At 39.1% G+C, this 13,225-nt stretch overlaps 1 pseudogene; it reads left to right on the plus strand.

The window, feature by feature from the left end:
* LOC132885874 (zinc finger protein 850-like) overlaps window positions 1-13,225 on the plus strand; it is a 78,357-nt pseudogene that overhangs the window by 24,556 nt on the left and 40,576 nt on the right.

Raw genomic sequence — 13,225 nt, forward strand, 5'->3', positions numbered from 1 at the left:
CTGTATAATAAAAAAAAAAAAAATCATGTTGGCTTGAAGGTATGAAGTTTAGATTCTTGTTGAAAAACACAAATTTTTCATCCAAAATACAGTGCGGATCAGAGTGACTTTTGCCAATATCTTCACTCCCAGTGTTTTCCTGCTGACTTGGCTTGTTGACAATATGGTGACCTGGTTCAAAATTTAAATTCTTTTGATTAAATTGAATATTTTTTGTGCATATGTCTTTGATACAACATTTTCATGGTAGCGTGATGTAGGTATCATGCCGCCATTTTGTCTCTGGGGACTACAAGTCCCAGTCCTCTTCCACGTGACCATCTACATCATCCTCCAGGAAGGCATAAGTCCAGGCGGAAGTTCCGCTCTTTGTCTCTCGCGTCCGGATTTCAAGGAGTCTAGACGCACAAAAGAGATGCTCTCCACCAAAAAGACATCTTTTTCTTTCTTTCTTGCAAGATTCACCATCCAGCGCATTCTGTGCCTAAGCACTGGCCAAGGTAAAAGTCCAGAATAGCGCGATCTTTAAACTCAACCTGAGTTACAACTGGTGTCTTCGTATTAGAAGTGACGTCATGACTGCAGCCCAGGCAGTTAAAAGTTAAGAAGCGATTGAATCCTTTTTAACTCAAAAGCGCTGTGCATCTCATTCTGATTAGAGACTTTTTCTCACGAACGCTGAAGTTCGGACCAAGAGTCCTCCGCTTTCCACGGGAACCACCCAAGTGTTCCGCCGGACCCAAGAAGACTCTGCACTTTCTACACGGGCGGCTCACATGCTTCATGAACAGCGAAGCTCTGCAACGGTGAACATCTTCACATCTTGCTAAAGGCAGGATTAAGTAAGATTTTGGCATTTGGGCATAATTAGGATAGTCTTAGGAATTTGCTTTTATTTGAAATAGTGTGAATTTAAACCCAGGTTTATCTGTTACAGTGTTAGACACGCAGCGTGTGGATTTATTTTGGTTCTATGTTCTCTCAGTTGTTTAATAGATAGGCTGCGCATGCTCCTCTCTGACTAACACTTTAATTTCCTTATCATACATTTTGACCTTATCAAGGTTTCAGTGAGTTTGGTAATGTTATGAGTGTGGAATCTTTTTGTTACTGAGAAAACACGTGCTCAACAGGCCTGACCAGGCCTGATACACTTTAGACAGCTTCCCTTTGTCTTTAGCAACACGTGCTCAGTAGGCCTCACCAGGCCTAACAAACACACTTTAGCTAGGCCATAGGGCCTTTCACAAACACACACTAGCAACACAAGGCTAATCTAGGCCTCCACCACGTGTAGTTAGCTACATGAGGCTAAACACATGGTCAAGTCCCTCACACACACACACACACACACAAGCACACATTAGCAACAGAGCTAATCCTTTGTTCTATTTAGATAACATTCCTTTGTTTGAGCTAGCAACAAGCTAGGCGCCACACACACACACACACACACGTGTGTATATATATATATATACCTCACTGCTTGTATATATTGATTTATTATTTTTATCTTTGTATAATAAATTCATTTATTAAACAAACTGTTTTATTTGTGTGAACAATATCTGAAGTCCCCAATCCCTCAAAGAATTCAAAAGGGTGCATATAAAAGTTATGTAATGTGGTGATTGTAATAATTTGGAAATATACCATAATCTAGCTGTTTGGTAATTTATTATTAAGCACCAGGATTAATGGTATGATTCACTAAATGATTCATTGAACGATTCACTATACGATTCACTAAATGATTCATTGAACGATTCACTTCAAATGAGTGATTCTATGGTATGACTCAAATGAGTCAAAGTAAACGATTCAATGGGATTGATTCATTTTAATTATTGACCTTCAAAATTTAATGAGACTGATTTAACGAGATTGATCACTTAATATCAATAATTAACTGAATGCACCCACAGTGATGAAGCTTGTTTTCTTATGCTGAAAAATATCACTTGTTCACTCTGCGTGATACATTCACTACTCGAAGATAAACTTCATATCGGTATCTTTGTGCAACCAAGTAATAGTCTTTCTCTCTTTCTCGCACTTTCTCTGTGTATATGTGTATATAATGTGTATGTGAGTGAAGCATCTTGAATCATTTCATTGTTTTCCAGGTGTACCACTGCTCAGATTCTGGGAAAAGTTTTATGAAGAGTCGCCAATTAAAATATCACCAGTGCATCCATATCAGAGAGAAGCTGCATCACTGTGGACAGTGTGGGAGGAATTTTACTTCTAAGAGTACTCTCCAACGGCATGAGCGTATCCACACAGGAGAGAAGCCGTATCACTGTGGACAGTGTGGGAGGAATTTTACTCAGCAGAGTCATCTTCAACAACATGAGCGTATCCACACAGGAGAGAAGCCGCATCACTGTGGACAGTGTGGGAAGAGTTTTACTCAGCAGAGTACTCTCCGACAGCATGAGCGCATCCACACAGGAGAGAAGCTGTATCACTGTGGACAGTGTAGGAGGAATTTTACTCAGCAGAGTGCTCTCCGACAGCATGAGCGCATCCACACAGGAGAGAAGCTGCATCACTGTGGACAGTGTGGGAGGAGTTTTACTTCTAAGAGTTATCTCCAACAGCATGAGCATATCCACACAGGAGAGAAGCCGTATCACTGTGCACAGTGTGGGAGGAGTTTTACTTCTAAGAGTTATCTCCAACAGCATGACCGCATCCACACAGGAGAGAAGCCATATCACTGCGGACAGTGTGGGAAGCGTTTTACTCAGCGGAGTCATCTCCGCTATCATGAGCGTATCCATACAGGAGAAAAGCCGTATTGTTGTGGACAGTGTGGTAAGGGTTTTACTTGTCGGAGTACTCTCCAACAGCATGAGCGCATCCACACAGAAGAGAAGCCGCATCACTGTGGACAGTGTGGGAAGAGTTTTGCTTGGAAGAGTACTCTCCACCAGCATGAGCGCATCCACACAGGAGAGAAGCCGTATCACTGTGGACGGTGTGGGAGAAGTTTTACTTCTCAGAGTTATCTTCAACTGCATGAGCGTATCCACACAGGAGAGAAGCCACATCACTGTGGACAGTGTGGTAAGGGTTTTACTTGTCGGAGTAATCTCCAACAGCATCAGCGTGTCCACACAAGAGAGAAGCCATATTGCTGTGGACAATGTGGGAAGAGTTTTACTTGTCGGAGTAATCTCCAACGGCATGAGCATATCCACACAGGAGAGAAGCCACATCACTGTGGACAGTTTGGGAAGGGTTTTACTTGATGGAGTCATCTCCACTATCATGAGCGTATCCATACAGGAGAGAAACTGTATCATTGTGGACAGTGTTGGAAGAGTTTTCGTGGTCTGAGTCATCTCCATTATCATGAGCGTATCCATACAGGAGAGAAGCCGTATCACTGTGGACAGTGTGGGAAGAATTTTACTCAGCAGAGTCATCTCCAACAGTATGAACGTATCCACACAGGAGAGAAGCTGTATCACTGTGGACAGTGTGGGAAGAGTTTTCGTCACCCAAGTGCCTTCCACAGCCACCTGCAGATTCATAAAAAACAGAAGCCCTATCATTGTGGACAATTTGGAAGGACCTTTATTCATTCAGGATTGTTTTGGAAACACAAATGCCCTAACAATAAAACCAACAGCTCTTGACATGGAAATTTGTCAAGTTAAGATATCTTTTTCTATTCCTTTTTTTTAAATGGTAATCTGAAATTTTAGCTAAAACTCTGCCCACCCATTATTGTTTTCAAGATTCAGTGATTGTGTTTTCATGAAAGACCTTTTAAAAATGTTTTCCCATGATGAATAGATCAAGAAATTCGACAAATACACTGCTGAGACATGAGTATTTGAAGTAGTCAGAGTTAACGTTTCTTAAAAAGTCAGAAATGAAGAAATCTGCTTGGGTAGTTTATAAACCCAATTCCAAAAATTTGGGACAGTGTGTGTAAAATGTAAATAACAAAATATGATCTTTGCTAATCATGGTAACCCTATATTTAATTGAAAATTATACAAAGACACATTTCAGAAAAGTTGGAATGGGGCAAGAAAAGACTGAAAAACATTGTGTAATGCTTAAAAAAAACTAATTCAGTTAATTGGCAATAGGTCAGTGACATGGCTGGGTATAAAAAGAGCATCACAGAGAGGCTGAGTCTCTCAGAAGTAAAGATAAGGAGGGGTTCACAATTCTATGAAAGACTGTGAGCAAGCAGTGCAAGAATTTTAAGAATAACGTTCCTCAACATAAAATTGCAAAGGATTTGGGGATCACATCATCTATGGTCCATAATATCATTAAAAGAGTCACAGAATCTGCAGAAATCTCTGTATGCAAGAGACAAGGCTGAAAACGGACATTGGATGCCTGTGATCTTCAGGCCCTCAGGCGACACTGCATTAAAAGCAGACACGTGTCTACTGTATGGGCTCAGGAACACTTCAGAAAACCATAATCTGTGACAACAGTTCATTACTGCATCCACAGATGCAAATCAAAACCAGTTATAAACAATATCCAGAAATACCGCCACCTTTTCTGGGCCCGAGCTCTTTTACGATGGACTGAAGTGAAGTGGAAAATTGTCCAGAGGTCTGACGAATCAAAAGTAGAAATTCTTTTTAAAAATCATGGACACCACATCCTTCAGGCTAAAGAGGAGAGGGACCATCCGGCTTTTCAGTGCACAGTTCAAAAGCCAGCATCTGTGATGGTATGTGGGTGCATTAGTGCACATGACGTTGGTAGCTTGTACATCTGGGAAGGCATCATTAATACTGAATTACATCCACACGTTTCAGAGCAATATGCTACCATCCAGGTAAAACCTTTTTCAGGGAAGGCTTTCCTTCTTTCCGCAAGATGATGCCAAACTGCTTTCTACACATTTAAACCGCATGGCTCCATAGTAAGAGAGTCTGGGTGCTAAACTGGCTTGCCTGTAGTCCAGACCTCTCTCCCATTTAAAACTTTTGGCGCATTACGATGTTCAAAATACAACAAAGGAGACCCCAAAGTGTTGAGCAACTGAAATTGTATATCAGGCAAGAATGGGACATTTCTCTCTCAAAAGCTAAAGCAATTGGTCTCTTCAGTTCCCAAATGTTTGCAGAGTATTGTTAAAAGTAGAGGTGATGCAACATCGTGGTAAACATGCCCCGTCCCAACTTTTTTGAAACGTGTTGCTGACATCAAATTCAAAATGAGCATATATTTTTCAAAATACAATAAAATTGCTCAGTTTCAAGATTTGCTATTGTCTTTGGACTATTTTCAGTGAAATGTAGGGTTTCCAAGATTTGCAAATCATTATATTCTGCATTTTATTTGCGTTTTGCACAGTGTCTGAAATTTATGGAATTGGGGTTGTACTATATAAAGTCCTTAGCAATGCCCATTTTAAAAAATATATCAAAATGGACACATTCACGATTGCTTCACAGATGTCTACAATTTTTTCACTGTACCTTTTCCAAGCAGGTTCACATATATGCAAAACGTAGAGGGGTGGGGTTTTTGTTTGTTTGTTTGTTTTAAAGCACTGGTGGCTCGTTAATAGGGGCGATTTGGGCGACGCACTCCCAAACAGGGAGGGAGATTTTTTTTTTATCTACTCCTACTACCACAGCAACAGTAATGTCATTGTCCAATCAGGCTAAGGTCACGCCTGGTGTAGCCATGCCCTTTTGGGGCGATTTCTGTCAGGTTCAGATTTGCCCCAAAATCTCCCATTGACAGTAATGGTACGTACGTTTTTTTCCAAAAATCATACTCCCAATGCATTTTCTATTAGGTTTTATGTGCTCGCACAAGCAGTGTGCTTACGTCATACGCCTGTTGCGCCGCGCAAGTGTTGCCAGATTGGGCGGTTTCAAGTGCATTTTGGCGGGTTTTGAACATAATTTTGGGCTGGAAAACGCAACTTGCGCGGGAAATGTGTGAACATTCTATGAAGAAGATGGCGAGTGTTGAGTGCAACAATACGATAGCGTCTCTGAAAGAAGTTCCCTTTAGTCGTCATACCAATGAGGAGAAAACGGCAGTCAAACAGCTAGGACCTCCTAGACTGAATTTAAACATCAAGCAAGTGTCTACGAAGGGGGAGAAGACCTACTCAAGAGGTTTTAACAAGAACTGGTACCACCGGAAAACTTGGCTAGCTGGCTGTGATGTAGTCAATGCTCTTTTTTCGCTACCCTTGTGTTCTCTTCCATCCTGGAAGTAGCACAGCAGATGGTACAGTGATATCTGATATTTGAATTTACTAGGCAAAAGTTTTTGTGTGTGTTACCAATGGCAGTTGTTTTACCAATGGCAGTGTTGGGGTTCACCCAGAAAGAGACCCCGATTCCTTCGTGGGCCACCCTCGGATCCGGGACGAATGATAGAACGATAGAAACAGACAGGGGAAAACCAGAGAGGCTTCACATGCCAGTTTATTCGCACAGTCACTTCGTCAAAATGAAAACATTTTTGAAAACGTCTTATAGTGTCTGTGTTTATGTTTTGTCTTCATGTGTGTGTGTGTGTGTGATGGGTGTGCGTCTATGTGGAAGTGTGTAATGATCTTGAATCAATAATAACATTTTTGCTGACAGTAAGGTACAGATAGATATCAGAGTCTTGGCTTATGATCAATATTATGGTTATAGCATGGAATGTCTAAACACAGATAATGTCTAGTCTACGGAGAAGGTCAAAGACACTAGTTTGCACAGAAAGGATCTTAATAATTAACATAATTTCTTAACACATGAATGTGTGTTAAGTCAGTAAATTACATCTTGATTTCATCAACATAAGCAAAATAACAAATAATGTCTTTAATAATGCTAAAACAAGGAATGTTATAAGAAAATAAACATAAAAAATAAGAACAATTTAAACATAAGAACAATGAGTATGTCTGAAAGAGAGAGAACAATTAAACAACTAACAGGATTAAACTCATAACTAAATTAGGTTTACTTAAACTAAAAAAAACCCCTTAGAATCATAAGATCTTAATTATAATTATAATGTCATTATGAAACTAATCTAGAACTATAAAACTAACATTAATCACGGAATGCATTCATTAATTATGGGATCCAAATCACTACCATAGTATATTTCAAGCTTTTAAGAAGCTATAACCTAGTGAATTAACATGAACTTTAATTCTACCATTTCAGAGTGTGTGTGAGTCGATCTAACACCAAAACAGACCTTGATGAATCCTTCAGACACTTCTCTTTTCAAAATACACATTCATATCAAAAAATAAACAAAATGTTCCCAAACAATGTCCAGCCGAGACATAAGGTCAACTAATATAATTTTGACACAGAATAATTCGCTGAATTCTTAACTAAACTTACATATGTCTACATATATCTTGATTTAACCTACATATAATAAAATTTAACCTAACAATCCCCCCCTTTGATAATAGTATCACTATTATCAAATCCTAGCATCCTCATGATCATATATGTGATTACATCGAGAATTAATCCTGAGTTAATCTTTGCCCTTCTTGACGTATATTGGTGCTCAGAGGGCGGGCATGCCCAATCAGCCCTCGTCCCACCTCACCGGAGCTTAGAGAAACTCAAAACCTCTTAATTCCCAGATACACGCTACTTCCTTCAGAGTAATTTGTTCTAAAACAGTGAGGGAAAAATGAAATTAGAAGGCATATCGACCTATAGTGAGAACAGAGTCCTGTAAGAATACAGAGTTTCAGAGCATAGAGATGTGTAATAATAGTAGAAAACGGCATCAGATGAAAGACATAACACATTCGTGTGGTGTGCGCTTGTGCAGTCCAGTTAGTGAAGTTAGTCCAGAAGATGTTGTCTCGAAGTCCAGCTCGAGCGGGTAACCCTGCTCCGAGCAATGAAGTGGTCCAGAAGGCTCGGGCGGGTAACCCTGCCCCGAGCAAAGATGAAGCAGTCACGAAGGCTCGGGCGGGTAGCCCTGCCCCGAGCAACAATGAAGCCACGAAACCCGTGATGAGGACTGTCATGGTTGTAGTGAGGATGACTGGTTCCAAATGGGGCACAAGATGTCTTCCCCTCTTTGTTCACAATGTCTTGAGGATTCTCAGTCGAATCTGTGTAGAGCTCAGAAATAGAGAGACAGAGAGAGAAAACTGGCCAGAGGGAGACTAGATAGGGACACAAAAAGCGTTAATAGCAGCAAACTTGTTATTATAACACAACTTTGTTATGGAGCCTTCTTCAATTGAGTGGCATGGATCCACTGTGGAAAAAGATCAGTTAAAACAGCAGCAAAAGTAATGGCGACTATGTCTGCAGGCCCATTATATTGTTTTCTCAATTGTCCAAATCATTACTTTAAAAAGTCACACCAGCACCTGTCTCCCACGTGAAAGGGGTGTGTGGTGGAGATAATATTGTATTATTGACCTTGGTACAAATTTTATGCAACTTATCTAAAGGGCTGCAGAATACTCATCCATATGCATTTTCAAATCAGAGGTACCCGGAGCCGGAGTTCCCTTCTTTCAGGGGAGAATAATTTCTTGGTGTCACACGAATTTCAGCCAGAATTAATTATGGATTACAGAACCAAATCTGTCTCCTGCATGACCTTAATTAATTTGTCTTTCAATGTTCGATTAGTACGTTCTACGATACCAGAGGATTGAGGAATGTGAAAACACCAGTTTAGTTTAGAGATGCTTACAAAGGTTTTGTGTGACTTTTGGGGTAAAACGGGTATCCTTGTCTGAGTCTATGGCATTTGAAACCCCATAACTATAACAATAATTATTATTGATTTCTTATTATTTTATTATTATTATTTTATTATCTTATTATTTTATTTTATTTATCATTATTATTATTATTATAACTAGGTATCAAAACGAGTAACTACCTTCGTGTTCTCTCGAGAACAGGGAAAGACTTCTACCCATTTAGAGAATTTGTCCATAATCGAGATGACAAAAATCAAATGAGAAAGAAAGAGCGTATGTCTCATGCAGAATATCAGGCTGATATTGACTGAACACACAGAATAACCACAGAGGTGTGATAATATTATAAATAATAAAACAAGAACCGTCTGAGGGTTTAGAACAAGAACCATCAACAAAGAGTACTTCCCCCATCCCTAGATGGCTGGAGGGAAGAGATCAGACCTGATACTAGTAGTATGTACGATTTTTAGACAGACAATATCAATGTCATCCCAAGTATCATCCCGAGAATTAAGGAGGCGTGCGAGAGCGCGACCTACATTATTAAAAGAGGATGTGACACGAACTTCGAGATTGTTAGTAGAACAGAGAATAAATAGTCATATGTTAATCTAATTATCTATTAAATTACTGATAAATGAATTTAATGGGTCTGTCAATTTTACAACCATCAAACCATCAAAGCACATGCGGAGACAGCCCCCAGACACGCAAGTAAGCCTTGAGCAACAATGTCTAATGTTTTAATGTTTTGGATAAAAATGCACAATGATGCATTCCCCCCCCCACACACACACACGTTCCCCAGAGGCTGTGCCCCGGTGTCCACAGGCATAGAGGTGGAAGGGCTTGAAGTGAGCAGGTAACCCAGGGGCGGAACAAAGGGTGCTTTTGAGGGAGTGATAAGCGACCACCATAGCGTCAGTCCAGGTCAAAGGATGTTGCAGTGGAGGAGGTTTTGTGTCTAGAATGACAGCCTTGAGAAAGTTCAAAAGTTCAAATAAAGCCCTTATGCGCCAGATGTTGGAGCAGGCGCAAGTGTCAGTGTCTTGGCAGATTTCTGGTGACTCAGCAGACACCAGAACACACAGACCACAGAGTCCTGAGGGAGGGAGAAGGTCACAGAGCGCGTTATGAATTACAGCTGAAAAAAAAAAACAGCAGGAGAGTCAAATGAAACCTTGAGTCCAAACGCTATTTCCTCATGTGCGTGGAAAAAAAGGCAGAACAGAGATCATTAATGGCAGGAATCTGTGATATTACAGAAGAAACAATCAATTCATTAATCTTATGTAAATCTTGTGTAAAGTGTCTCACCACGCCTTGCTCGAGAAGAGACTGTAGGATGACATGGATCCAGAGAGAGAGGTATTGCTTATTATAAACAGGATGCACATGAATAGTTTCATGTCAATTTAAGTTCCAGGTTGCAGTGCAACAAAATGCGGAAAGGTTCAAGGACAATGAGTACTTATACAAGCCAATGTATCATAATCATGATAATTTATGAAGTTTTTTCTTAATGGTTAAACAAAGATAAACCCAAGTCTCTGATTTATAAACAAAAAGTTATTCACGTAAACGTTTGTTAACTGTTTCTTGCTGAAAAAAATTATGGTTAACTAAATACATTAAAAGCCTATCCATTCCATATCCTCTGTTTAAAGGCAAAAGTATGAAGCAAACAGTTAATCAGAGCATTTCATATCAATAGTTCGAAATTAGGAGGAACATGTTTAAGCTTAGCCTCATAAGTAGCAATAAGTTTAAAGAAAGATAAGGAGATAAAAAACAGGGCAAATTGAAATGACAAACAATTTCACTGAATGTAATTTGAATAAAATTGAATAGCTGATAAGCACTCTTTGTTGGATTCGATATGTGACAGAGACTCAAAATACAATTTTAATTCAATTAACAGTATTAATGGGAATGAGAATTGGTTGTCTTGGACATTTTGACTTTATGTATATGGAATTTACCTAATAATATAAAGAGATGACTTATTGAATTTATTATTGTGAGAGAGTGCCAAAAATAATGATTTTCTCTGCTCATTGCAGATTTCTGTGGCTGTCCTTGCCTGCTGTTCTTGCATGAGTTATTTGTTTATATTATAGCTATCTGTAACAGTCTGGGAGCCCTTATCTCAATGCTGACTGAGAAAGAGACAGAGCATATTGCTACGGAACAATTATTCAAAATATTATTTATATTATAATAGGACGACAATTATTCAAAAAATGTCAAAAATGGGGGCGGCACGGTGGTGTAGTGGTTAGCGCTGTCGCCTCACAGCAAGAAGGTCCTGGGTTCGAGCCCCGGGGCCGGCGAGGGCCTTTCTGTGTGGAGTTTGCATGTTCTCCCCGTGTCTGCGTGGGTTTCCTCCGGGTGCTCCGGTTTCCCCCACAGTCCAAAGACATGCAGGTTAGGTTAACTGGTGACTCTAAATTGACCGTAGGTGTGAATGTGAGTGTGAATGGTTGTCTGTGTCTATGTGTCAGCCCTGTGATGACCTGGCGACTTGTCCAGGGTGTACCCCGCCTTTCGCCCGTAGTCAGCTGGGATAGGCTCCAGCTTGCCTGCGACCCTGTAGAAGGATAAAGCGGCTACAGATAATGAGATGAGATGTCAAAAATGAAGTAAAGAGCGGGTTAGCTCGCTGTTGAACTAATTTCATGCTTCCCAGACAAGACAAGTCCACATTTCGCTAAAATGCGTCAGAAACAGGAGTATATAGGATATTTAAAGGTTAGAATTACATATGATTAATAAAAATACCACTAGACGATCAGTTTTAAAATGTTTTAGATCAACATTAAACATTAGGTTAAACATTAAACCTTTCGGCATTTCCATTCACATGTAGGGTAAATATATTTGATGCCTTTTATTATGCCTTTAAACAGGAAGTGGTACAATACTCAATATTTTAAAAATGATTCCTGATAAATATCTTCAAATCTGAAAGTGATATTTGATTTGGCTGAATTAATCAAACTCTAAGCCTTAAATATATTTCTTCTGTTTTTACCATGTCTGTTTAATTTAAGTGAATGTTTTAAAATGTTTTTTGTGTGCTATTTGCTTGTACAGTTATTTCACTATTTGAGGTCTGAACGCATAGAATTACTGCCCAAATCTGATGAGACGAGAGTTTTGCCCTAAAGAGCTGCTTTTTCTTTTATCCAGTGCGCATGCCCAGTTCACGAGCATTATGGGAACTGGAGTTCATCACAATTTTGCCGTCACATACTTCGTCTTCATCATTTATAAGCTCTAGACATGAAACTGCATTAATAGCTGCACTATTAATTATTAAAACACATTAATAGTCTTGTAGAGTGCTCGCGGACCTGTTCAGAGATCACCTCGCAGACCACTCGTGACTTTCCTGATAACTTTCCAGTTACAAGTTTCGGACTATCAACACACAATGAATATAAAAAATAAAATACAGATGATCTACTCACCAAACGCTTCTTAATCAATTAGCTGAAACTAATTGATTAAGAAGCAGATTTTTCCTCTGACGATTCCATTCTGTGTTAAGGGAAGAGGATCTCTAACAGTGATGAGATTCACAAACGATTCGGATCTTTTTCGGGACGAAACATAAATGACTCGATCAAGCGAATCGATACAGACACATGGACTGCATTTGTTGAGTTCATGCACACGTAATGGTTTGAGGAAAGTTCATACTTTAATTTCATGCAGCATGAAAGTGTGATTATTGTTTACAATTTGAAAACAGGAATACAAATAAGGTTTCCGTAGATTCTGAGTCAAGAGTGAATCAAGTAAATTGATTCACACGCATACGAGTTTGTTCTAAAGAATCGATTCAGTGAAGCTTTCGTTGAGATCGTAATGCACACCCATGTCAACTTTATACAGAATGTACGGATTTGATTCAATAAACATAGTATACGGGCGTACAGATAAAGTTATACGGATTCACAAAAAAAAAAAAACTTCAATATTTATTTAGAGCTATAATCAATTCCCACGATGATAAAAGAGCACATAACATTTACACTTTGTGTGTTTTTTGTCAAACATTGAAACTTTGTATTCATTCTTAAAGTTTATTGTTATTAATATTGAATAAAAAGTACCTGGGATATATCATTGTTATCATTCAAATTTTAGGTAAATCATTTTAATTTGCATCTTATAAGGATTTTATAAAGGAAATAAGTACTTTGGAAGTTGGTTATACAGGTTTGATTGACCAAAGGTTTGACATTTATGCACACCAAGAACACAGTTCTGACTGTTCATGTCCAGAGTGCCTTATATAAATGCTGAAACAATTAAAGATACATTACACAGCTCCTAGAGATTGCAAATACCTGAATGAGGATAAATCAAAACTGAGCCGGCCAAATTGTCTAGAATTTGTGTATGCTAAACCACAGCAATTCATCCAATCCTGTAGGTTTTTTCTCGGGGTCCGGGTACTTTAATACAATACAATTTTTAATACAATACAATTTTCCCCCCATGGTG

Source organism: Neoarius graeffei, chromosome 1, assembly GCF_027579695.1.
Source record: "Neoarius graeffei isolate fNeoGra1 chromosome 1, fNeoGra1.pri, whole genome shotgun sequence".
Taxonomy (NCBI): domain Eukaryota; kingdom Metazoa; phylum Chordata; class Actinopteri; order Siluriformes; family Ariidae; genus Neoarius; species Neoarius graeffei.